A 25,490-nucleotide genomic window follows, 5' to 3' on the forward strand; every position below is an offset into this window, starting at 1 on the left:
ACAATTTTTTTGTATATCAGGAAAGGTCTTACGTGGCCGCACAGTTTGGAGAAATAGTCCTGGTCCCCACATACCAGAGCCATGTTAGTAGAAGCTCAGTGTCACCAGGATTCCATCTGGAGAAGGCGAGGAGACTGAACCTTCTCCATCTGGGGCACCCCAGTGTTATCAGCTCAGTCTGGGGTCCGGAGCATTCTCCAGTGTGGTGCCCACCGGCCAGGACTCTTCACTGCTGAGTGCAGCAAGATGGCTCCAGGGGCAGGTTGAGGGCGTGACTTCCGGGGTCAGGGGCGGGCTGGAAGCTAGGAAAACATGTTCAATTTTAATGCTCAAAAATTAAAAAAACCAGATGTTCTCTCCTCACCTTAAGAAGACTGTGCTAGGGCTGGAGCAATAGCACAGCAGGGAGGGCGCTCGCCTTGCACATGACGGACCTGGGTTTGATCCCCAGCATCCCATATGGTTCCCTGATCACCACTAGGAATGATTCTTGAGTGTGGTAACCCCTGAGCATTGCTGGGTATCACCCAAAAGGAAAAAAAAAAAGACTGTGCTGATATTTGATTGCTCCCCAGAATGTCCCAAGAGCATCAAGCAACAGATCTCACAGTGTCGATTAACTTGATAGAATGTCCTTTATTCACTCCTTCTCTCTTCTGTTTGCTGGATCAGCAAACTTATTCATGGAAGACTCAAAGTTTATCTTTGTCTATTACATGTTTTGTCAAGTGTTTTTTTTTTCTTTTTTAAAAAGGTCTTTATTAGTGAATCACCGTGAGGTACAGTTACAGATTTACATACTTTCGTGCATGTATTTCAGTCATACAATGCTTGATTACCCATCCCTCCACCGGTGCCCATTCTACAGATGATCTCTTGATTTCTTGTAGCAAATCTATTTAATTTTCAACCAGAAATCTCTGTGTGGCCACTTAGAGATAAGATAAAGCCTGTTTGAGTAGGTCAAAGAGAAAGTGTATGTTCTCTTTCTTACAAGAGCCAAAGGATACCTGTATAGGTTACTTCCCTCATTTGGAAGTAGAGGTTCAGCAAGGTATAAGCACAGGTTGGCTGATGTCATTTCAAAGGACTCGCTCTTTCCACTGTGACCACCTCCCTTTTCAGCATCCTCTAACTTTATTCTTGCCATTCAACTTTGGAGCAATATGTTCATTACCCATTGACAAGTTTCTGGGATTTTTTTTTCCACAGTGAAAACATTTTCATTGTAGTATGTGATAAAAAAAAAAGTAAAATGTAATCACTACAAAAATAGTCTCACTACACCAGCCAAGGTCTGTTGAAATATTGAATGTCAAGTGTTTTTAAGACCACACTCAGACTCAATAATTTACAAGTCTCAACCACAACATCCAAAAGGAGAGTTATCGAACAAAAGAGAATGCCCTGCCACAGAGGCAGGGTGGGTGGGGGTGGTGGGAGGGATACTGGGATCATTGGTGGTAGACAATGGGCACTGGTGGAGGGATGGGTACTTGATCATTGTATGACTGAAACATAAGCATGAAAGTTTGTAAGTCTGTACCCCACAGTGATTCATATAAAAATTAAAAAAAATTAAAAAAATAATAAAAAATAATTTGCAAGTTTCAAGAACGAAAAAAACAATAAAGAGGTTATAATTATATTGTTTATTCATTACAGTGAAAGGTTACAGATCAGATTCAGCAAATTGGGAACATGCAAGGCCAAAGTTAAAGGAAAATTAAAGTAGATGCCTTCTAGTGAAATTGCATGGGATGTACCTCATTCTGCCTTACAGCAGCGTGAGAACACATGTGAAGTATTTCCAGCTAGCAAAGCTCACTAGAGCCTTGATGGCCAGAATATTAGTATAAGTTAGTCAACCAGGCATGCAGAACCTATATGGCAGACCTTAGATATGCAGACTCCAGGTCCCACGAGGTCAACCTGATACAACCTGGTCCATGACCTCAGGTGTACATCACAACCATCATTTGTGCTACCATGAAGCTGGGGATGTGATGTCATACACATCTCCAAACCTGCACCCTAAAGGTTGGTGGGTATCTACACAACATATCCAATCTTGGCTGAGAGTGCTCAAGGCTATCAATTCCTCATTGCTTCCTTCTCCCTGCCCTTCTGTGTCTGGATGGAGCTCAGGGGTCCAGAGAAGCTCTCTGGCAAACGGGTGCAGAGAGAGACTGCTGAAGAGTTTAGAGCTGCTGAGAGGAAATTCTAGAGCATCTGCTATAGAGTCCCTCTGAAATCCCAAGGGTGCAGGGGAGGCCCCTGAGGCAGAACTTTGGAAAGTTTCAAAAGAACTCTTTTTTTAAAATTTTTATTTTTTGAACCAGAATGAAGTTTTATACTACATCTGAGACATACATGCATATCAATCACTTGGGGAAAAAAATTGAGAAAGAATGGGTAGGGGTGAATAAAGCCTAAAGAAGCAGTAGAAGTTGGCATCCTGCCAATTCCCATTCCGAGCTCACTGCAGAGCTGGATTCAGTCCATTTAGAGACATTAGTCAATAAGCTGTAATACTGCAGCACTGTTGCACTGTTGAATTCAAATCAAACCCACACCATAGGTACAATGACACCCGGAAGATTCGTCATGGAGATGCACACTCACCGAGCGGCACTGCAGCACAGCAGCATGCGCATCCTGTTGTCCATCAGTCTGCACTAAGCAGGCACCAGGAACGTCTCCACCGTGAGACCCGTCACTCCCTCTAGCACATCGAACACACCACGGGTAGCCCGCCACGCCCTTCCGTGCTGGTGGAATACTCTCGGTAGCTTGTTGGGCTCTCCGAGAAGGGTGGAGGAATCAAACACAGATCCAATGCATGCAAGGCGAATGCCCTACCCACTGTGCCATCTCACCAGCCCTGGATAGCACAGTGGGAAGGCATCTGCCCTGCATGAGGCCAACCCGGCTTTGATTCCTATGTCCCTTTTGAAGAGCCTGGAAAATAAGGAGAGCATCTCGACCGTATGGCTGAACTTGGCAAGCTACCTGTGGTGTATTCAACATACCAAATACAGCAACAAGTCTCACAATGGAGACATTAATGGTGCCCGCTCGAGCAAATCGATGAACAACGAGATGATAGCGCCACAGTGCTACAGTGCCACTCAGCGAACACGAATCTCCATGACGAACCCCCCAAAAGTCACTGCACCTATGGTTTGAACCCGATTCGAACTCAACAGCACCTTGAAATCCAATGCACTCATTTGCATGCTCTAATACAAAGGAGAGTACTTGTTTCACTTCAAGGATGAAATAAAGTCTGTTCCTGGCTACTGACTGAGAGTTGTAGTTTGTGTGTCCATTGACATCTAAGATGTAGAGGTAACGTCATGGGAAAACCCCATGGATACACGGGCAAATAATTCTGATAATTCGTTCTCAGAATCTGCTGGAGCAGATGGGAATTTTGTACGCTGTGTTTGTGCTACACTGTGGGTGCTTAGAAAAGAGTTCCTGTGTAGCTTCTTAACTCTCATCCCAGATGAGTACGGGACAGTTCGAGAGGACTGCCTGCGGTTTGTAGATTGTGTGTCCGCTGACTTCACAGGCATATAGGTCAAGTCATGGGTGAAGTCCATGGATAATTGTTTCTCATTACTGGTGGCAGCAGATGGGGATTTTGTACGCTGTGTTGGGGCTGCACTTTGGGTGCTTCGCAAAGAGCTATGTGGCTTCTGATCAGGCGTCCCAGATGAGTTTGGGACAGCTCGAGGGGACTGACTGGGGTTTGTAGCTTGTGTGTCCACTGACAAATCAGGCATTTAGATCCAGTCATGGGTGAAGTCGATGGATAATTGTTTCTCAGAACCTGCGGCAGCAGATGGGGATTTTGTCTGCCGTGTTTGGGCTTCACATTGGGTGCTTAGAAAAGAGTTCCTGTGTAGCTTCTTAACTCTCGTTCGTCCCAGATGAGTACTGGACAACACGAGGGGACTGACTGGGGTGTATAGTTTGTGTGTCCACTTACATCTCAGGGATATAGATCAAGTCATGGGCTAAGGCCATGGATAATTGTTTTTTAGAACCGGTGACAGCAGATGTGGATTTTGGATACTGTGTTTGGGCTACAGGTTGGTTGCTTGGCAAAGAGTTCCTGTGTAGCTTCTTAACTCGTCCCCGGTGAGTACAGGACAGTTCGAGGGGACTGCCTGGGGTTTGTAGTTTGCAGAATTTGTATATATATAAAATATATATTTTAATATTGTATTTTTTATATTTATATTTGATATAAATAGAAAGCAAAATTCTATTCTAAGTTTTCTGTGAAAACTCCACAAGCATGGCAGGGTGAGAAGTGAAAGATATATGGGTGGTGTATTGAAATCAAAGAAAAGTTAAAATAAATAAGAAAAGCATTGTGAGTTTTATTACAGTAAAGATATGATATACCTGCAATCTTTGCTACCAAGACAGGTAAAGAAGAATAATTTGTTTCATTCTGATTCTACATTTTATGCCAAAGTCTATCTAACTGTTATAGAAACTGGTGAATTCAAATGTATGTTGGTAATGTTGTGTACTAACAAACAAGAATTGCAATACTACATTAAATGCTTCATGATTTTTTAAAATTCAAATTTAATCCTCTCATGGCTTCTGTAAATTTTCTTTAAAAATTAAATCATCTCGATTGGCTAAAGAAACTCTGGTATATTTACACAATGGAATACTATGTAGCTGTCAGGAAACATGAAGTCATGGAATTTGCATACAAGTGGATCAACATGGAAAGTATCATGTTGAGTGAAATGAGTCAGAAAGAAAGAGACAGACATAGAAAGATTGCACTCATATGTGGAATATAATGTAACTGAGAAGTACAAGTTGGCAACGATGCAACTTCTGGCAGATATCTCTCTGGACTTAGTTACTAAAATACTAAATTACAGAAACCCAAAACTGAGAGGCCGCTAAGTGTGGTCACTCGACCTCATACTTCTTCATCCTCAGCAATGGAAAACAAATTATCTAATGCTTCCTTTTCAGCAGGTCTGACTTTAGGGGAGAGACTCTCCAAACAATAATGGTGAGTTTTGTTGAAATATTGTATGCAATCAAAGTGAAAGTAAAGTGAAATTTATTAGTTACACAGGCGGGGGGGGGGGCTTAGGGTGGGGGGGCTAGGGACGTGGGGGGGGTTGGGGTGTGAGGGGGCGGGGTGGAGCTATACTGGGATTCTTGGTGGTGGAATATGAGCACTGGTGAAGGGATGGGTATTCGAGCATTGTATAACTGAGATTTAAACCTGAAAACTTTGTAACTTTGTAACTTTCCACAATAAAAAATTAAAAAAAAAACCTAAAAAAAAATCACCAAACTGCTTTCCATAGCACACTTAACAAATAACATAGGGCCTCGCTGCAAACATACTATGATGAAGAGACAGAGAGGTGATTACTTGAAATGTACTGCTTATACCTGGGTTCATTTAAAAGATATTCTTCATACTGTGATTATTTTTTCTTTTGTGAAACAGTAAATAAAAATTGAAAACTAGAAAAAAAAATTAAATCATCTCACACAACAGAGACTGGCACACATCCAAAAGAACAAAAGCAACCGGTGTTGGTGTGGATGTGGGGAGAAAGTGACTCTCCTTCACTGCTGGTGGGAATGTTGACTAGATCAGCCCTTTTGGAAAACAGTATAGTTTCTCAAAAAAGAAATTGAGCTCCCATTTGACCCAGCAATACCACTTCTGGGAATATATCCCAGAGATGCAAAAAAGTATAGTCAAAATGACATCTGTACTTGTATGTTCATTGCAACACTGTTTCAAATAGCCAGAATCTGGAAAAAACCTGAGTACCTGAGAACATATGACTGTTTAAAGAAACTTTGGCACATCTACACAATGGAATACTATTCAGCTGTTAGAAAAGATGAAGTCATGAATTTGCATATAAGTAGACCAATATGGAAAGTATCATGTTGAGTGAAATGAATCAGAAAGAGAGGGACAGATATAGAAAGATTTCACTCATTTGTGGAATATAAAGTAACACAATGGGAGACTAACACCCAAGAATAGCAGAGATAAGTACCAGGAGGTTTGCTCCATGGTTTGGAAGCTGGCCTTACATGCTGGGGAAAGAGGCAGCTAAGATGGAGAAGGGACCACCAAGAAAAGGGTGTTTGGAGGGCTGCTCAGGATGGGAAATGTGTGGTGAAAGTTGACTATAGGCTGAGCAGGATGGCTATTCAATACTTGCATTACAGACGACAACACCCTAAAGGAGAGAGATAGTAGAAGGGAATACACCTGCCATAGAGGCAGAGGGAGGTGAGTATGGGAGAAACACAGGGAAAAGGGAACTTTGGTGGTGGAGAATGGGCATTGGTGGAGGGATGGGTACTCTACCATTGTATGACTGAAACGTAAGCACGAAAGTTTAAGTTTGTAACTACCTCAAGGTGATTCATTAAAAAAATAAAAAATTAAAAAATATGTATATAAAAAAGGTGCTAGGGCTGGTGCAGGGACGTGGGGATGGGAGCAGCTGGATCCAGGGAGTGAGAAACAGGAGCTGCTGTGACAGGGACTGAATGCAAAGGGCCTCCTCTCTGAGATGGCATCTGTTCAGCGGGACTGTTGCTTGCTGGCCTCCTCCCCGCTGCAGGACCAGGAAACAGGCGAGGGACGGTGGATTCTGGGTGCTTATCAGTATTCGGGGTCTGACGAGGCTGAGAAACAGATGGGCTCTGGGATCCCGCTGTAACATGGGAACTTGTGGACAGGAAGGGCCAGGCTGCATGGAATTGCAGTCAGCTGGACCACCAATCATGACCATTTATTCTTCAGGATCTTCTCGGATGGAATCTCAGTGTTGTTTAATGTCTGAAAGTTTGTGTGGGCTTCACAGGGGAGCTTTGGATGGGGGGAAACCCACCGCGACCCCTCTGCACGGGCAGTTGCAGGGAGGCAGCTGTTTCCTTCTGCAGAGCTGCCTGCTTTCAGTTTGTGATGGAGAAGCGCTCCCCGCCGGACCACCTGGAGGGCTCTTGTTTGCCATGTTGATGTGCAACAGCGGACCAGGAGAGCTGGGCCCGGGGTCTTCAGGCTGTTCTTGTGCTATTGACTTCCCTGGCAGCGAGCAGCAGGGCACAGATAGCATGGACACGCTGGGATGAGGCTCTCCAGGAGTGTGAACACGGAGAGCCAGGTGTGGGATACAGGGCTTGGGAGATGCGGCTGAGGGTCTCTCTTCTGCCTGCAAGGCCTAGTGGTGGAGGGTCGGGGACATGAGGAACTGGGGTCAGTGTCACTGGACTCCAGGCCGATAGTCAAAAGGGCCTTGCTACTGAGGGTCCTGTTGTCCTGCTCCTGCCTGGTCTTCACACCAATATCCTGGTGTCCTGCCATATTAGGGTCTTCATGGATCTTCTCTGCATTTTCCTTTGGGCAAGGAAGTGGTGTGGGTTTCGTTAGCTTCACTAACTGCATAGACATTACACGCAGCAGATTGAAGTTTTGCTGGGCAGGTTAGATCTACACAGCACTTTGGTATGAAAGGTTATGGAGTTGCTAGCAGACAAGACGAGCTTCTTCCGAGAAGAGTCCTGTCCACTGTACTGTCAGGTGCTTCTTAAAAAAATTTTTTTTCTCTTGAGGTACTGTAATTTGCAGTACTATGAGCTATAGTTTTCATGGAGAGAATGTAGATAGACATTCCTAAGAAAGGGTGTATTGTATTTATGTTAGAAACTATTTTAGATACTGCCTAAGTGTATGCATTAAAAAGTAAAGGAATATAATAAAAAATCTCTATGGATGTTATGATGTCTGATCAGATATGGAACAGTCATACATGCCTTTGTAATTGAGGATATTTAAATTCCCTTAGCAGGACAGGAATAAACCTTAATCTTGCAGAGGACAATCTATAGTGCCATGAGTGAATGCCATACTCAATGCCAAGTGCTCAGGAGTTTGTCTTGTCTTTGAAAGAAGCTCCCTTAAAGCTTCTTACATGACTTATTTCAAGACTTTGAATTCCTTCAGCTGTTGTTGCCTGTCCAGGAAGCTCTGTATCCTTCCTTCAAATCTGAATGATAATCTTGCTAGATAGAGTATTTTTGGTGAGGTTCTCCTTTCACTGCGTTTTTGTACTATGTCCTTCTATTCTCTTCTGACGTCGACAGTCTCACTCGGAAGCTATGCTGTGAATCTTATCAGTTTTCCTTTGTACATGTAAGTACATTTTATGTAAATACAAAATTTGTCCATGAAAATACAAAATCAGAAAAATTGTTTTCTGATTTTACTGCTTTTCATATTCTGTCTCTATGTTTGTCTTTAGTCATTTTGAGTACAGTGTATCTTGGAGTTTTTCTAGTTGAGCCTATTTTGCTGGGACCCTTCAGGCCTCTTGTATTTGGTTGTCTGTATTCCTCAACTCTGAGAAGCTCTGGTCTATGACTTCTGTAACTATTGGTTCTTTACTACATTCGCCTTCATGTTCTTCAGGGGCTCCAATGATTTCCTTTATCAGTGCTTTTGAACTAATCCCATAGTTCCCTGGTATGATGTTCATTACTTTTCAGGCTTTTTTCTTTTATCCAACCAGTAGTTATCTAGAAGCTTCTGTCATCTCATCTTCAAACACAATGATCTTTTCCTCAGCTGCTATTGTTTTACTCAGAGCTTCTACTGAGGTTTTTTACATCACCTACTACACTCTTCATATCTGTCATTTTAGTTTATAGTTTCTCATTTGGGGTCTCATAATTACTTGTGCTTTTCTGAGTTCTTATGCTATTGTTTCTTTGAGCTCATTAAACATCCTCAAAATGGTGTCACTAAGGTCAATCCCTCTCTAGGCATTCCAAATTCAGACCCCTATCTTTTATTCCTGACCCTTGAAGGAGACTCCACTCTGAGCAGTCCTAGGCAGTTAACCCCTGAGGCTCAGAAAGAACTGGGATTTTTTCTAAACCCACTCCAGAAATCCCATCTTTCTCAGTTTTCTCTGGGAGAAAAATGGTGGCTCCTGCATTTTGATACCCCCCAGTTGCCACTGCTGTACTGGCACAGCTTTAGGCCCCATAGAATGGCTCCATTTGCATAGCAAACTGGCTAACCTTAAAATTAAAGGAAGACAGAGCCCTAGCTATGCTGGGATTTGATCCTCATCTCTTTGTTCTCCCTGTCCCTGTGAAGGAACTTGCCTCCACCTTGCCCGTCAGTGAGGTTTTGCAAAGAGCCTCAGCTGATTTATCAGGAGAACTTTCCTCCCACTATCCAGCTGGAAAAACTTGGGATTTTTTTCAAAAGAACTCCATCTGTCATTTCCTCCATCGTTTGCTCCTCCCCCACTACTGATGCTCTGGTATATACATTGATGGCTCTGCCTCAGGGCAGGATCTCCGGACCCTCCATACTACAACCGGAAACACTAACTATACCTCTGCCCAGCAAGTGGAACTTGCCACTTTGGTTTATCTACTCTCCCATGTGCCAGGGCCTGCTACTAGAGTCTCAGACTCAGCTTATGTGGTTGGTCTTTTTCCTGGCATCGGGATGGCTTCTCTAAATGCCACCAATGCTATAGTTCAGCAGTTGCTTCAGCAGCTACCAGCTCTCTTACAAAAGTGCTCTGAACCTGTTTTGATGACTCCTATCACATCTCACTCTGGTCTTCCTGGACCAATGACTCGGGAAATGAAACTGCTGATCTATGGGCGGCGCCAATTTTTACCTCTGCTGCAGAAGAACACCAGGCTTTACACAGGAATGTCCGCTGCCTTCATTTTCACCATCGCATCCCCATGCGAGATGCCAGGCGTATTGTCTGTGCTTGCTTTTCTGTACTCCTTTACAGTGTACCCATCATGTGGCTGCAGCTAACCCCCGAGGCCTACAGAGCAATGAATTATGGCAAATGCATATTACTCAGGTCACATGCTTTCCCAAGAAACCTTTTCTCCTTGTAGCTATAGAGAGTTATTCTTGCTTCCTATAAGCTGTTCCCATATCTTCTGAGATAACCAAAGCAGTCTGCTCTCTTCTACTACAATGTTTTTCTGTATGGCAATTCCTTCTGCTATTAAAACAGATAACGGCCCAGCATCTACTAGTAAAGCTTTTCGAGATTTCTGTGATTAATTAAAATTAAGCACATTATTGGAATTCCTTATAACCCACAGGGACAAGGCATAGTTGAGCGAGCCCAGGGAACCCTCAAAACACAGTAATTAAAAGGCAAAAGAGGAGGCGTGCCTCCAGTGATGCCTTGTTCTTGACATTGTTTACTTTAAAATTTTTTATATATCTCAAGGAGAGCCTTATACAGCAGCCAAGAGGTATTTTCAGGAAGATGTACAAGCTCAGGAAATTATTAATTCTGCCTCTTAGACTAAAATTGACAAAGAATGGGCACGGGGAAACTTCTCATTCAAGGATAAGGCTATGCTTTTGTTTCAACAGATGATAACCCCATGGAGAAATTTTGGATTCCGTTGTGTCTCATCAGGAATCGAATTCATCCACCTGATTAGGCTCTAAGACCTTCAGATTCTCACAATCCTGCAAATTCCAGCCCCAAGCCATCGCCAAAATGATTGCAGCCAGAAGTATAAGGAGATCAGAGGAGCCAGCGTCAGGGGACCTGTAGCAAAGGCCTCTTGCTCTTATTACATACTAGGGAGTTCACGTTACCTATATTTCTTATGCTCCTCTTTTACAGGTTGAAGATTGGACAACACCAGGACTCTATATTTTGAATTAACACTTCTTCAATAATACCTTGACCCTGGAATTCATAGGTGCCTCAGTTCTAGAGAAGAACGGAATGAATTTTAACAGGAACAACTTTTCATTTCTCTCTAGGATATCCGTTTTTACTGGATATTCCCTGCTGTTTCTCTCTTTTCCCCCCAGGCATGGAGACCAAGCCCTGATGGTCAGAGCCTCTGATAACTTTAAAAAGTATTTTTTTTTCTAAAACAATAGCTATGTTGCACTTCTGTGACTGCCTATGAACCTGGTCAGAGAATGGCTGCATTTCCTGCTGAAGAACTCCTGCCAGAAGTTGTGATGCTCCTGTTCCAGTGCTCCCTGCTTGTTCCAGTGCTCCCTGCCTAATTCAGTTTTTTCTGTAGTTTATTGGTCACTTCTGTCTGCTCCCCAGAAACAAACTGCTGCAACCACTATGGCTGCCATTACAAGGAACAACTCTCCAATTTTGATCCAGACACATCATTTCTTCAAAATAGGACTAAACGACTCTCATCACTGGTGACTCTCATCACCCCAGGACAGTGCAGGGCAATTGCACACTTTACAAGAAGCACTGCTCCAGGTCCAGGGTCGGACTGAAATATTTTTTTTTCTTTTCTTTTTGGGTAACACCCGGAGATGCACAGGGATCACTCCTGGCTCTGCACTCAGAAATTACTCCTGGCGGTGCTAGGGGACCATATGGGATTCTGGGAATCAAATCTGGTCGGCCGCGTGCAAGGCAAATGCCCTACCCGCTGTGCTATCGCTCCAGCCCCTGGACTTAAATCTTTGTACAATGGTTGAGGGAAGGTGTAATGGTGGTGGGATTGGTGTTGGATCATTGAATGTAATAAATTATAGTGAACAACTTTCTAAAAGTAAAATGAAATTTAAAAAAATAATAAAAGAAAAATTAAATAATAATAATCTCTAAAAATATTTGCATATTTGTTTCTGAGCCTGTAGAACAGTGAGAAAACTGAATCTTACTTCACAGAAAACCAAATATTATTTTCATTGATTGTGAGTGAAAGAGAAACAATTAATAGATAAAACTTGGGGGTAGAATTTATATGGTACCACTTGCCATCTTGAAACTGCTATTAAAAATTATGAAATCTTGTGATTCATAATGTTGAAATTTCACATGTGAATTGCAGGCAGCACAGAAATATAGTATTGTATTCCAGGAATGATTTTCAAGGACTATTTTAAGTTTCCATGTTTTAGGCATTTTCCCCATCAAATCATACTTGAGGGGCTGGAGTGATAGCACAGAGGCTAGGCTGTTTGCCTTGCACGCGGCCGAACTGGGTTCGATTACCAGCATCCCATATGGTCCTCCGAGAACCCCCAGAGTGATTCCTGAGTGCATGAGCCAGGTGTAACCCCTATGCCATGCCAGGTGTGACCCAAAAAGAAAACAAAATCACACATAATACTCCTCAAATAACACATTTCAATATTTGAATATTTGTTTCCAGCCCCATCTGTATTACAACCATTTCACTGTTTTAAAAATAGCCACAAAAAATCTTGATTGATTAGAAATGTATGCAAATGTTCACAACTGATGAATGAACAATCCAAATGAGTCATTGATATATGCTATATCATGAATAAAACTGGAAAATATTATTGAAAACCAAAGAAGATATACACATAAATACAGATACAGAAACTCACATAATGTGCTGATTGATTTTCACAAATTATCCAAAATGAGACATGTAATATGCACACACACAGATACACATGTACACATACACATCATCTATTACCTGCATTATCTCTATCCTGCCCTTTCTTTTGGGAAGGAAAGACAGATTTTTCTTTTGTTCAGCCTTTTTTTTAAATATAAGCATCAATTTAAAATTTATTCTCATTTTCATTTTCTTTCATAAATAGAGGGATAACTCACAAGGTTGGCTGTTTTTTTTGGTCAGGGAGGAGATTTATTTTCAAAAATATACATCAGAAATTATTCCACAGCAAGAGTAGAAATAACAAATACTAGTTTCTCTTTCCTCTCTACAATTTCCTTTATATGTAAAGGATGGATCCTACTCTATTCAGAGGTTCACTAGAAAAATGGATATTTTTTATATTTGTAATCTTTTATTTAAAGCACATTTGATATATAAATATTTTATGTCTTTTATATATGTGTTATATCTCTTTTTTTAAATTTTTTATTGAGTCACCATGTGGAAAGTTACAAAGTTTTCAGGTTTAAATCTCAGTTATACAATGCTCGAATACCCATCCCTTCACCAGTGCTCATATTCCACCACCAAGAATCCCAGTATAGCTTCACCCCGCCCCCCCAACCCCTAACCCCCCCACGCCCCTAACCTCCCACCCTTAGCCACCCCCCCCCCGCCTGTGTAACTAATAAATTTCACTTTACTTTCACTTTGATTGCATACAATATTTCAACAAAACTCACTATTATTGTTTGGAGAGTCTCTCCCCTAAAGTCAGACCTGCTGAAAAGGAAGCATTAGATAATTTGTTTTCCATTGCTGAGGATGAGAAAAATGGATATTTTTAATAAAATGATGTTTAGACTTCTTATGAAAACAAAGAACCAAGTTCCTCTGGTCTAATGATGCATTTCAAAAGTTCTGTTCACACCTAAGTATCTTTTTTTAAAAAAAGATTTTACTGTTTTTATATTGAAATGTACTTTGTTGATAGGAATAAGACTGCCCCTCCTTTTTTTTTAATTTTAGAGAATCACCGTGAGATAGTTAGAAGCTTTCATGCTTCGGTTACAATCACAAAATGACTAAACACTCATCCCTCCACCAGTGCACATTCCCCACGACCATCTCCCCAGTATAACCCCATTTCCCACTCTCCCCCTGCCTCTAGGACAGACAATATTCCCCATATTCTCTCTCTACTTTGGGGCATTATGGTTTGCAATACAGAAACTGAGAGGTTATCATGTTTGATTCATTATCTAATTTCAGCACATGTCTCCCATCCCGACTGATTCCTTCAGCCATCATATTCTTAGTGATCCCATCTCAATTCCAATTTCTTTCTCCTCTCCACTCAGCAGGCTTCCAGATATGGAGCAATCTTCCTTGCCCTTGTATATACTGACCTTGGCTGTCAACCTCATGTTATGTTATTTTATACTCCACAAATGTGTGCAGTCTTTCTATGTCTGTCGCTCTCTTTCTGACTCATTTCACTTAGCATGATACTCTTCATGTCTATCCATTTATAAGCAAATTTTATGACTTCATCCCTCCTAACAGTTGCATAGTATTCCATTATGTAGATATACCAAAGTTTCTTCAACCAGTCATCTGTTCTAGGGCACTTTGGGTTGTTTCCAGACTTTGGCTATTTTGAACAGTGCTGCAATGAACATATCTTTGAGAAAGGAGCAAGCAATGTGAAGTAAAACAAGAAAAACCTCCTCAAAAAGGGGTGCTGGGAAAACTGGATAGCTACCTGAAAATGAACCCACACCTAGTGCCAGGAACAAAAGTCAGATCAAAATGGATTAAGACCTCAATATCAGACAGCAATCCATAGGATACATAGAGGAAAACGTAGGCAGAATCCTCCATGACATTGAAGCTAAAATTATCTTTAAGAATGAAACACCACGGACCATGCAAGGGAAAGCAAACAAAAACAAATGGGACTACATCAAATGAAGGAACTTCTGCACTTCAAAGGAAAGAGTGTCCAAAATACAGAAAGTGCCCACAGAATGGTAAAGAATATTTACCCAATACCCATCTGATAAGGGATTAATATCCAGGATATACCAGACGCGAGTAGAGTTGTAGTAGAGAAAAACCTCCAACCCCATCAAAACGTGGGGAGAAATAATGAACAGAAGTTCCATCAAAAAAAAAAAAATACAAATGACCAAAGGGTGATGAAAAAATGCTCCACATCGCTAGTCATCAGTGATTGCCCCTCCCTTTTTAAGACTTTTATCTGTACAATTGCTTTGCAGCATTTCATTTTGATCTTCTTTTATTGTTAAAGTCCTAGTGTGTCTCCTGCAAACAGAAGAAGGCTGTAAGTAAACAAGGAGAAGGAAGAAGAAAAGGTGAAAAGAAGCAAAGGAAATGAGAGAGAACAAGAGGAAGAAGAGTGATGAAGGTAGAGGAGAAATATCTAAAATCAATAACAGAACATCCCACCTTAGAAAAGTAGAGACAAATCAGATTGAATCCAAAGTAAGCCAAAAAAAAATGTTAGGAAAAGTTCAAGCAACTATCAATGCAATTGAAAATAAGGGAAAAAACAGCAAGGGAAACAACACACTGAAAGCTGATATATTGAAATAGGTTATAAAATTTTAAAACTCAGACAAGATCACTAAAAAGAGGGAAAGTAGGGAAGGAAGGAGGAAGAAATAGAATTAGTTACTAATATTAGAAATGAAAGAGGGGAATATCACTAGATATCTCAGCAATTAAGGGACAAAAAAGAATATTATGAAAATTTATCTGCTGAGAAAATTTAGAATCTAGATAAAATAGAAGAATTCTTTCAAAGACACACTGGCAAAATCTTATACAAAAGTATGGGCTGAAGAGATAGTATAGTGGGTAGGGCGCTCTCCATGCATGTGGAAGACCTGGGTTTGATTCCCAGCATCCTGTAGAGTCCCCTGAATAGCACCAGGTGTGATTCCTGAGTGTATAGCCTGGAGTGAGCCCTGAGCATGGCCAGAAGTGGCCCCCAAGCAAAACAACACAAAAAGAGTGAACCATAGAATTGTATATTTTGCCTGATAATATGTTCATATAGGTTCATCAGCTGCAAATGGACCACCCTGGTGTGGAAATTGATGGTGAAGAGGATGTGTTTGTGAGAGAGCAGAAGGGAAATGGGAACTCTCTGTATTTGATCACCAGTTTTTCTGAGAACCTAGAAGTGCTCTAAAAATGTCAATTCTATGTGGAAGGAGTAAGGAAGGTGCCAGGAATGGGGTCCAGTGATTAATTTTAATGTGTGGATTTAATATCTGGCAGCACAATACAATTATTTATATTTTAAAAAATGAAGGGAAAGTGGGAAAATTAAATAAAAATTGAAGAGAAAAATGTAATAGTTTGCACAGTGTCCTCTTTTCATATAACATAGTGTTACTGTTATCATTGTCATCCCATTGTTCGTCGATTTACTCGAGCACGACACCAGTGACATCTCTGTTCCACTCAGCTCAGAGAATTTAGCTACCTCTCCTGACTCATCTTTCCCAAAGACTGGAGGCTCTTTCAGGCTCTCTACATCAACCATAGTAAGACGCAATCATTTTTAATATGATTTGTAAAGTTGTCATACTTGCATTAGATTTCAAATTTATCCTCTATGCATTCAAAGACATAAAACACATTTGAAATTCATTGAATATGAAGTTCTCTTGTTGTTATCACTTACTTTGTGACATCCCTGTCATTGTTGCAATCAGTTTTCTTTATGTTGACTTTGTTGACTTTGAAACATGATATTGATTTTGTCTTTACCAAGTTCTGTTGTATACATAAATAGTCTTTCTAAGGTTTGCATACTCAACGTTACAATGGTCACCATTTTCCCTAAATCCCATTTAAGTTCTGTGAGAATTTCACTCCAAGGACGAGAGGTATAGTGCATTATCTTAGCTAAGCATATGTGCTATCCGTGTCACCCCCTAAGTCACAATGACAAAAAGGGAAAGGGTAGAAGGGAATTTTAGAAAAGAAGAACTGTACTTTTACTATTCTCCCTTTTCTCTGCGACTTCTTCATCTTTGTTGCACTGTTTTTGTGACATGTCTCAGGAAAGTCAGTGCTATGGCAAATTTTACTGTCCGTGTGAGACTAGAGTAACAGTAAAGAAGCACCACAGCTTTGATTATGTACCAATAATGATACTTATCTGTTATTTACATGGTGATTTTTAGATGATGGGCTAAATGCAACATTTCTATTTGATGTGTTTATTTTGATGTTGTAAGCAGTGGTTACCAAAATTGAATGGTGTTTTAAAGAACTGGATTTTTTTTATAATTCCAGTTTATCTTAGAGTTTAACTGAGAGAATAAGTCATGTTCCCATGCAATACTTACTGGGTACTTTAAATAGCAATGGGACAATAGAAAGATATAGGAATTCTCACTTGTTATTTTTCAAAACAATATTTTTGGTTCTGCATAATTGGGAGATTCATGTTGGACCTTGAGACATGTCTGAGGTGGGCATAAGAATGCAGTTTAGGGGAAAAAATCACACAAGATCTACTCCATTTCTTTACAAACCACTAAGCTAGAAAAGAAGCATGGAACTTCCATGCTGATTTTACAAAACCTCTATTGAATACCTTGATTCAGGAGCGAAAATTAAGACTCTTTGTTTTTGGTAAACAATTGTATGATAAACTTGGATGCCCCGGTGAATATTTCTCTGAAATGCCCTTTTTTATTTTATTTTTTCATTTCAAAGAAGGCACATTTGGCATTCTTATACAGCTGTCACCAATGTTGATATTTTTGGTATCTCAAGAAGATTCATATTCTTTACCTCTGATACAGCACCAACTCCGAGACCCAGCCTCAGATTTCTCCAGCTTACTTTAGGCAACAATTTGTCTCACAGTCTCATTTATGTTAGTTTCCAAGACCTCACCATTTCTGCAAGTTTACTGTGAACCTTGGAAAATTAAACGGAAATTACATGGAAAAATAAACCCAGTTCACAAACGTTTTCAAATTCAGTGTCTAGTGTTTCCAAATCATTAAGTCTAAAATGCTAAGTTCACTTTCTGAAGAAAAATTTGCCCGATGTAGAAGGCAAAATATAATATTGCATAATGTCTAAAATCAGTTTGTTGGCAGATCCTCCCATTGATAATCCTCTTTCTAGGAAGTTGCAAATATTTTGATCTCTTAGACACAAAATGCAGAATCGCTAGTGGAGAATTGCTGTTTCCTATGGTGACTGAAGAATAGAAAATCATTAAAGAAACATGAACTTGGGTCCAATCAGCCTGGGGAGACGAGGGGGTGGCGGGGGACGCGTGGGTGGGATGGGGTGCAGGCAGCAAGCTCTTTCCAGTGATCCTTCCGCACCCACCCCCTCCAGAACGCGAGTGCACCCGACGGGACTGGAGTTGTTTAACTGTACTCTGTAACTGAAATTCACTCAGAGCTGACAGATAAAGTGAAGACTTTCTCTAATACATTTGGTAAGATTCGCTGAAAGAAAAATATTTAGAAAAATACAAACTAGAAGAAGAAAGCATAGTCTTGGTATGCTTAAGTATGATTAACTCAGTGAAACGTTAAAAAGACAGCGGATGGGCTTCAAAAAATCCAAGAATTCTGAGGCAGGAGCAATAGCACACAGAGCAGGTAAGGCACTTACCTTGGATGAGCAGCCTTGCGTGGGGCTGAGCTGGGCACAATCCCGGCTCTCCTTATGGTATCCCTGCTGCCTGGGGCTATCCCTGAGCGCAGAGCCAGGAGTCAGTCCTGTGCACTACGGGGTCTTGACCCCAAAAACCAAAAAATAAATAATTAAATGTAGGAAAAACATCAAATTAAGAGGCCGGAGCAATAGCACAGCAGGCAGGGAGTTTACCTTGCACACAGTCGACCGAGATACGATTATCAGCATCCCAAAAGGTCTCCTGAGCACCGCCAGAAATTATTCCTGAGTGCAAAGCCAGGAGGAAACCCCTGCATTCCCAGGTGTGAGCCAAAAAAATCAAATAAAAAATATAATTCCACATGGGCAAGAGTAATCCAAAAGTGTAAAGAGTAAATGATGAAGTAGAAAATACGTCATTTGACTGATGACTTTGTCAGAATTTTCCTGTACAGCAATATGCAGAGGAGAAATCGTGAGACAGCAGATAAAAAGCTAAAGGAAGTTCCTCACATCGAATGAATCTTATTTTATGAAATGCAAAGTACCTCCATCAGAAAACATTAAATTAGCAAATCTGATCTAGTTCTTTTTCAAATATATGTTGAAAACCCTGGGGTTCAGGGAAATAGTACAGGGATTGTTAAGAATCTTGCCTTGCACGTGACTGACCCATTTCAATCCCCAGCACCACTATGGTCCCCAGAGCTCTTGCCAGGAGTGATCTAGAAGAATAACAATAGCTTCAACACATAGGTATGGCCAAATCAAATCAAACAAAACAACTTACATCAGTTGAATCTCCTTTCTATTCAATATCACAAGGAGAAAAATGAACAGAATTTTCCCTACAATTATGTCTGCCTTGAGTTTTGCAAAACACCACAACATGCAATCTTTAGCAGATCACTATAAACCATCTGGAGGGAAAGAAATGAGTAGTTAATGAACGTACCAACTGTCATTTTTGTAGCCCTAATAATATAAAAATGAGTACTAGCCATTAAAAACACATTACAGTCTTTTTTGGGGGGGGTCACACCTGGTGATGCACAGGGGTTATTCTTGGCTCATACACTCAGAAATTACTTCTAGTGTTCTCAGGGGACCATATGGGATGCTGGGAATTGAACCGGGTCGTCTGTGTGCCAGGTAAGTGCCCTCCTGGCTGTGCTATTGCTCCAGCTCCACATTAGAGTCTCAAAGGGCATAAAGGACATAAATATTCAAAAGATGTGGAATAGGGACAAAAAGAATGCCTTTGATAACACACCTAAGTTAATTTTTATAGACTCATCTGGGAAATGTTAAGAGATGAGATGATATATTAAAAAGCTGCTGTCTCAAATATTTGTACAAATTCTTGCCCACAGATGGAAGGGAAGGAAATCAGAGATCATGCCCTGTCAGCAGGCTTATGGAAAGCAAGAATGATATTTTCAGCAAATCATTACTGATCCTCAGAAAAATGTAGTGACTGCGTCTGAACCTGATGAATGTTCCATAAATGTCGGGGGTAGGTTTTACAGATGAGCTTGCCACTTTCCTTCCTAACATACTATAGGTCATAGCCAGAGGAGTAAAGCCACTCATTCTTTCAAAAGCGGGAAAGGAATTTGAAATACTGAGCAAAATCTTTCTCACATAGAATGAGGATAGCAGAATAATACAAGACTCTGTGATGTGGAATTTGGGGTATCAGGTCTCAGTTGATGGAACTTAGACTCACTCTTCCTCTAAATATGTCACTGATTAATCAGGTCTGGATATGATGAATCTAGAGCTGGGCACCCGATATGTGATTCTAGCCTTCCAGAATGACTCTAGATAGTTTCCTGACATGTTTTCATCCACTGTTTTTGGTGGTAGTAGATTGTTTAAATAGATGAGGTGGTGATAACAGTACTTGGTGTCATATCCTATAAGAAAGTCCTCTATTATGAAGCTAAAACAAAATAGTAAAAACTAAATAAGACTTTTTAACAGTTTTCTGAAATATTTTGATTGGGAAAATTTCATAAATGCAATAATTGAACAGAGTGATGAAAGAGTATGCCGTATTTTATGCAATGTGGTCTAGGTGGCTGAGAGTCTCTTAACCAAGAGCCTGTAGTGGTTAAGAATGCAGGTTATGGGGGAGGGAGGGAAGGAGGGGGAGAGAGAGAAAGAGAGAGAGAGAGAGAGAGAGCACTCATTAGTCAGGAGCACATGCTATGTATGCGAAGGCCTGATTTTATTCCCAACCCCATAAGATCTTAGAACTACCAGGAGTTAAGTGAACTCTGAGGACAGAGCCTTGTATGTAACTCCTGGGAATTGGCATATATGTGCTCTGGGAAAAAAAGAAGTAGGGAGGGAGGGAAGAGAGAGGGGAGGGAGGAAGGGAGGGAGGGAGGAAAGGATGGGGGAGGGAAGGAGGGAGGGAAGAAGAGAGGGATGAGGGCTAACAATGATTCACAGTATCCTAAAGTTGAATTTCATGAACATTAAACGTTCTGAATTAGTTTAAGTCCTAGGACGGGTCAGAGAAATACTACAGTGAGGAGAGCACTCGTCTTCGTATTTTTTTCTGGTATAACTCATTGAACATGACTCCATCCAATTCTATTCCATTTGAAGAAAAATTGCAGTCCCATAGATTCTGGTAGCTTATGTCTTCATTCTCATTTGTTTCGAGGTATCTCTTGATTTCTTCCTTGATTTCCTTCGTGACCCAGTCATTGTTCAATAGTGAGTTGTTGAATTTCCAAGTGTTTGATTTGGTTCTCTCGTCTGTGCGTGATTAACTTCCATCTTCAGTGCATCGTGGTCTGAAAAGATAGTTGATACAATTTCTATCTTCCCGATTCTGTTAAGGTATAATTTGTGGCCCAGCACATAGTCTATTTTGGAAAACGTTCCGTGTGCGCTGGAAAAGAATGTGTATTCTTTCTTTTGGAGGTGTATAGCCCTGTATAGGTCTATTAGCCCTGTCTCCTCCATTTTTTTTTCAGAGCCATCATTTCCTTGCTGAGTATTGTTCTTGTCGATCTATCCAGAGGTGACAAGGCAGTGTTGAAGTCTCCAACTACTATTGCGGTGCTAGTTATGTCCTCCTTAAATTCTGTTAGGAGTTCTTTTAAGTATTTAGCTGGTCGTTCATTAGATGCGTATACGTTTAAGAGTGTGATTTCTTCCTGTTGTACATATCCCTTGATGAATAGAAAATGACCTTCGCTGTCCCTTCTGATCTTTTTCAGCCAGAAATCTATGCTATCGGATACTAGTATGGCCACCCCCACTTTTTTTTTTGAGGGAGCTGTTTGCTTGCAGGATTGTTTTCCATCCTTTGATTTTGAGTCTGTGTTTGTTCTGACTATTCAGATGTGTGTCCTATAGGCAGCAGAAAGTTGGGTTTAGTTTCTGAATCCATTTTGCCACTCTGTGCCTCTTGATTTGTGCTTTTAGACCGTTAACATTAAGAGAAATTATTGTCATGGGATTTTGTGCCATTTTTCTGTAGGGTTTGTTGTTCTTGTAGGTTTTTTCCTTGTCTTATAGTAGCCCTTTGAGTCCTTCTTTTAAATTTGTTCTTGAGTGTATGAAGTTCCTGAGCTGTTGCTTCTCCGTGAAATAGTGTGGTTCCTTCAAGTTTAACTGAGAGTTTAGCTGGGTAGAGTATACTTGGTGAGGCATTCATTTCATGAAGTTTTTTCACTATGTCCCACCATTGTCTTCGGGCTTGGAGGGTTTCTTCTGATAGGTCTTCTGTGAATCTAAGGGGTGCTCCTTTGTATATGATCTCCTTCTTTGATCTTGCTGCTTGCGGTATTGTGTCTCTATCCTCGGCATCCATCATTCTGACTATGATATGCCTTGGGGATTTTCTCTTTGGGTCCCTTTTAGCTGGCACCCTTCGGACTCCTTGGATCTGGATGTCCGCATTCTCTAGCTCTGGCAATTTTTTAGCAATGATGTCTTTAATTGTGGTTTTATTTTTTTCATTGGGATTGGTTCCGTGTGGTTCCGGCTCTCCCATGATTCTTATGTTGTTTCTCCTGAGGTCAGCCCCTAGGACTCTAATTCGCTCTAGAGCCATTTTGAGGTCTTTTGCCATTATTTGTTGTTCCCTAGATGCTTTGTGCAGCTCATCTTCAAGCTCACTGATTCTGTCTTCGGCTGTAGTCATTCTACTATTGAGGGCTCCTACCGAGTTTTTTATTTCATCTACTGATTCTTTTCGTTGTGTGACTTCTGTTCGTAGCTTTGAGATTTCTGCTCTCATTTCTTCCTTGGATTATCTTGGTGGACTGTGGCAATGCTGCATCCATATCCTCCCTTAATTTATTGGAAGTTCGTTCCATAGTTGCTTTGAGTTCGTAAACCATCCTCACATTTTCTTCTCTAAATTTTTTATCCGAGAGGGGGTGTATTTCTGGGAAGTCGCTGCTGAGGGTAGTGAGATATTTTCTTGGATCTCTCCTGGTGGTGGGGATTTTCGCTGTTTCTTCATGTTGTTATGGGCTTTACTATCCGGTGCTCTCCTTAGCTTGGGAGGGGCCTCGATTGAAGATGTGGGGCTATACTCATTTTTCAAAGGACTTTTATGTGCAAGTTGCTGTGTTCACTGACAGTTTTTGTGAAATTAGGATAGGCTAGGTTACTTGACTATTAACATCTAGTGACTAAGATGACCAGGGAATTCTTCAGAGGAGTGGGTTCTATCAATTGTAGCCAAAGGACAATACATGGATGGGCAAAAAACAATTGCAGCATAAGCAGCCGAAACTCCTGAAGGAGGCCACGCCCACCTTGAGGCCACGCCCCCTAAGGTGAGAGCACGCCCCTAACCAGCAGAGTGGGGAGTGGTCAGGTCCATAGGGTGCAGTGGTCTAAAGGTGCAAGGCGGGGCTGGGGGCGTCAGGGTGAGTCCCAAACCTCGGGCAGGGACTTCTTTACTAATTTGCATTGCTTTAATTTCTTTCTTGACTGCTTGTGGTAAGGACTTCCAACACTCTATTTCATAGTCAGGCTCAAAGTGGGCATCTTGTCTTGTGCCTGACCTTAGAGGAAAGACTTAGTTTTCCCTGGGGATGATTGTGGCTGTGGGTTTGTTGTATGGGACCTTTATAATATTAGGGCAAATTTCTACCATCTCCCTCTTCTTTCAGGTCTCCCTTTCGAAAGGGAAGAGGAGCTTTGGGGCAGGAGTGCCTCCCAAGCAGAGCTCAGGCCTGACGTCGTTGTCAGTGATGCTTGCCTCGCTGGGCTGGTGGTTCATGCAAGGAACACAGCAAGGGAACATGGCTTGGACCTGTGGTGCTGGGAGTTACCTGGGTCATTCTAGAGGTGCAGTGGCAGGGAGAGGAGAGCTGGGGGAAATGTGTTTCAAGGCCCCAAGCCGTGGTGCTTGGGGCCTCCCCAGGGCTGCACCTGGGAACACAGGGGCCCTTGTGGTGCCCAGTCTTGAAATGGACTAAGTTTTGGGGCTGTGGCTGGCTTTCAGAGGTCTTCAGCTGCAGTGCTTCTGCTCAGGCTGGAGAGGGAAGCTCAACCCACCCTCTCTGAGGGGCCCCAGTCAAGACCGCCAGGCACAGGGACAAGAGACTCTGCCCTGTTGAACATATCTGATGCTTTGGCCTGTTGGATTTCATCTGGTTGCTTCGTTTATTTATACTCTGCATATCAGTAAAGTAATCAGGTCTTCGGATTTTTTTCTGGTATAATTCACTGAACATGACTCCATCCAATTCTATTCCATTGAAGAAAAATTGCAGTACTTCATCTTTTCTAATATCGGAGCACTATCTCTCTACCTTTCTATACTTCTATTACAATTACAGTTTATTTATTTTTCCACTTCTTGAGCCGCATATCCTGTAGTGCTTAGGACTTACTTCTGCATCTGTGCTCAGATCACTCCTGGGGATTATCAGGAAACCATATGTGGTGCCGAGGATCAATCCTGAGTCAATCACATGCAAGGCAAGTACCATGCCATTGGATTATCACTCTTGCCCTGTATAAATCAGTTTGGTTATCTTAATCATATTGTTTCATCAGATCCATGAACCAGGAATGTGATTTTATTTCCTTGCATCTTCTTTCACTTTATTCATTATTGACTTCTATTTTTCACTTAATAGATTTTCGTGAACATTAAACATTCTGAATTAGTTTAAGACTTAGGAGGGGCCAGAGAAATACTACAGTGAAGAGAGCACTTGCCTTGCATGTGTCTAACTTGGGTTTGATCCCCAGTATCCCATATGGTCCCCTGTGTATACTGCCAGGTATAATTCCTGAATGCATAGCCAGGATAATCCCTGAGCATAGTCAGGTGTGGCCCCCAAAGCAATAAATTAATTAATGAATAAATAAAGAGACCTAGGACAAGCTGTTTCCCTAAACATTATTACCTGCATCTGAAAAACAAATTCTGCTTTGAGGCAGGCTGAATATCTTGTCCCCCAAAATCCACATCCTTCCATGCATATCCTTTCCATTTCAATAGGGAATGTGATTTCAGAAAGATTAGTAATCTTGAGATGAAAAATATTTACTCAGAATTGTATGGGAATACCTTTCAATTAAATTACAAATATTCTTATGAGACAGAGGGATAGTTTACCAGAAAGAGAAGAATACAGAGATTGGACTGGCATGACTCAACGCCAGTGAAATGGATTATCCCTTAGAGCGTCCAGAGGGAACTGGGCCTCCCACATCTTATTTGAGTTCAGTGAAACTGGTTTCTGACTTCTGATATCCAAAACTGTACAAGAATCAATGTTCTGTTGAAACTTTGTGGTGATGTTCAAGGTACCGAATTATACCATGATTTCTTAAATTCATTCTGGTGGCAAAAGTGCCTAAGCCCTTCCCAGAAAGCATTCCAGCTTTATTCCTGGCCGTGCTTTGCTGTGACTCAGGATAAAGACTACTTTTTTCAGCTGTTATTTTTTTCCTTGTAAAAGAAATTACTCATTTGACAAGTCAGCGCTTTTAGGAATACAGCTATTTTGGGATGGATTCAGGTGTGACCCCACTTAATTAGTGTAGGTTCTTCTCCTTGCTTCTAACTCCCAGTTTCCAGCATGGCTCCTTATACTTCTTCCTGCCTTTAGTTCAGGTTTTTGTGAATGATTCCTAAAACTATGACTTATTATGCTATGGCTATGGCTTATTAAAAGTCATAACACAATTTCATTTTGAATACTGGATATTTGACACCTTCACATTGTGTAAAATTGAGCAATCGATTTAAATCCTGGCCTCCAATTCCAAAAGATACATGTATGTACAATATATACCTATGCATTTAGGAAATATCAAAAGTAGTAGATACCTATATGCCACTACTAGGATGA

The sequence above is a fragment of the Sorex araneus genome, chromosome 5 (genome assembly GCF_027595985.1).
Source record: "Sorex araneus isolate mSorAra2 chromosome 5, mSorAra2.pri, whole genome shotgun sequence".
NCBI lineage: Eukaryota > Metazoa > Chordata > Mammalia > Eulipotyphla > Soricidae > Sorex > Sorex araneus.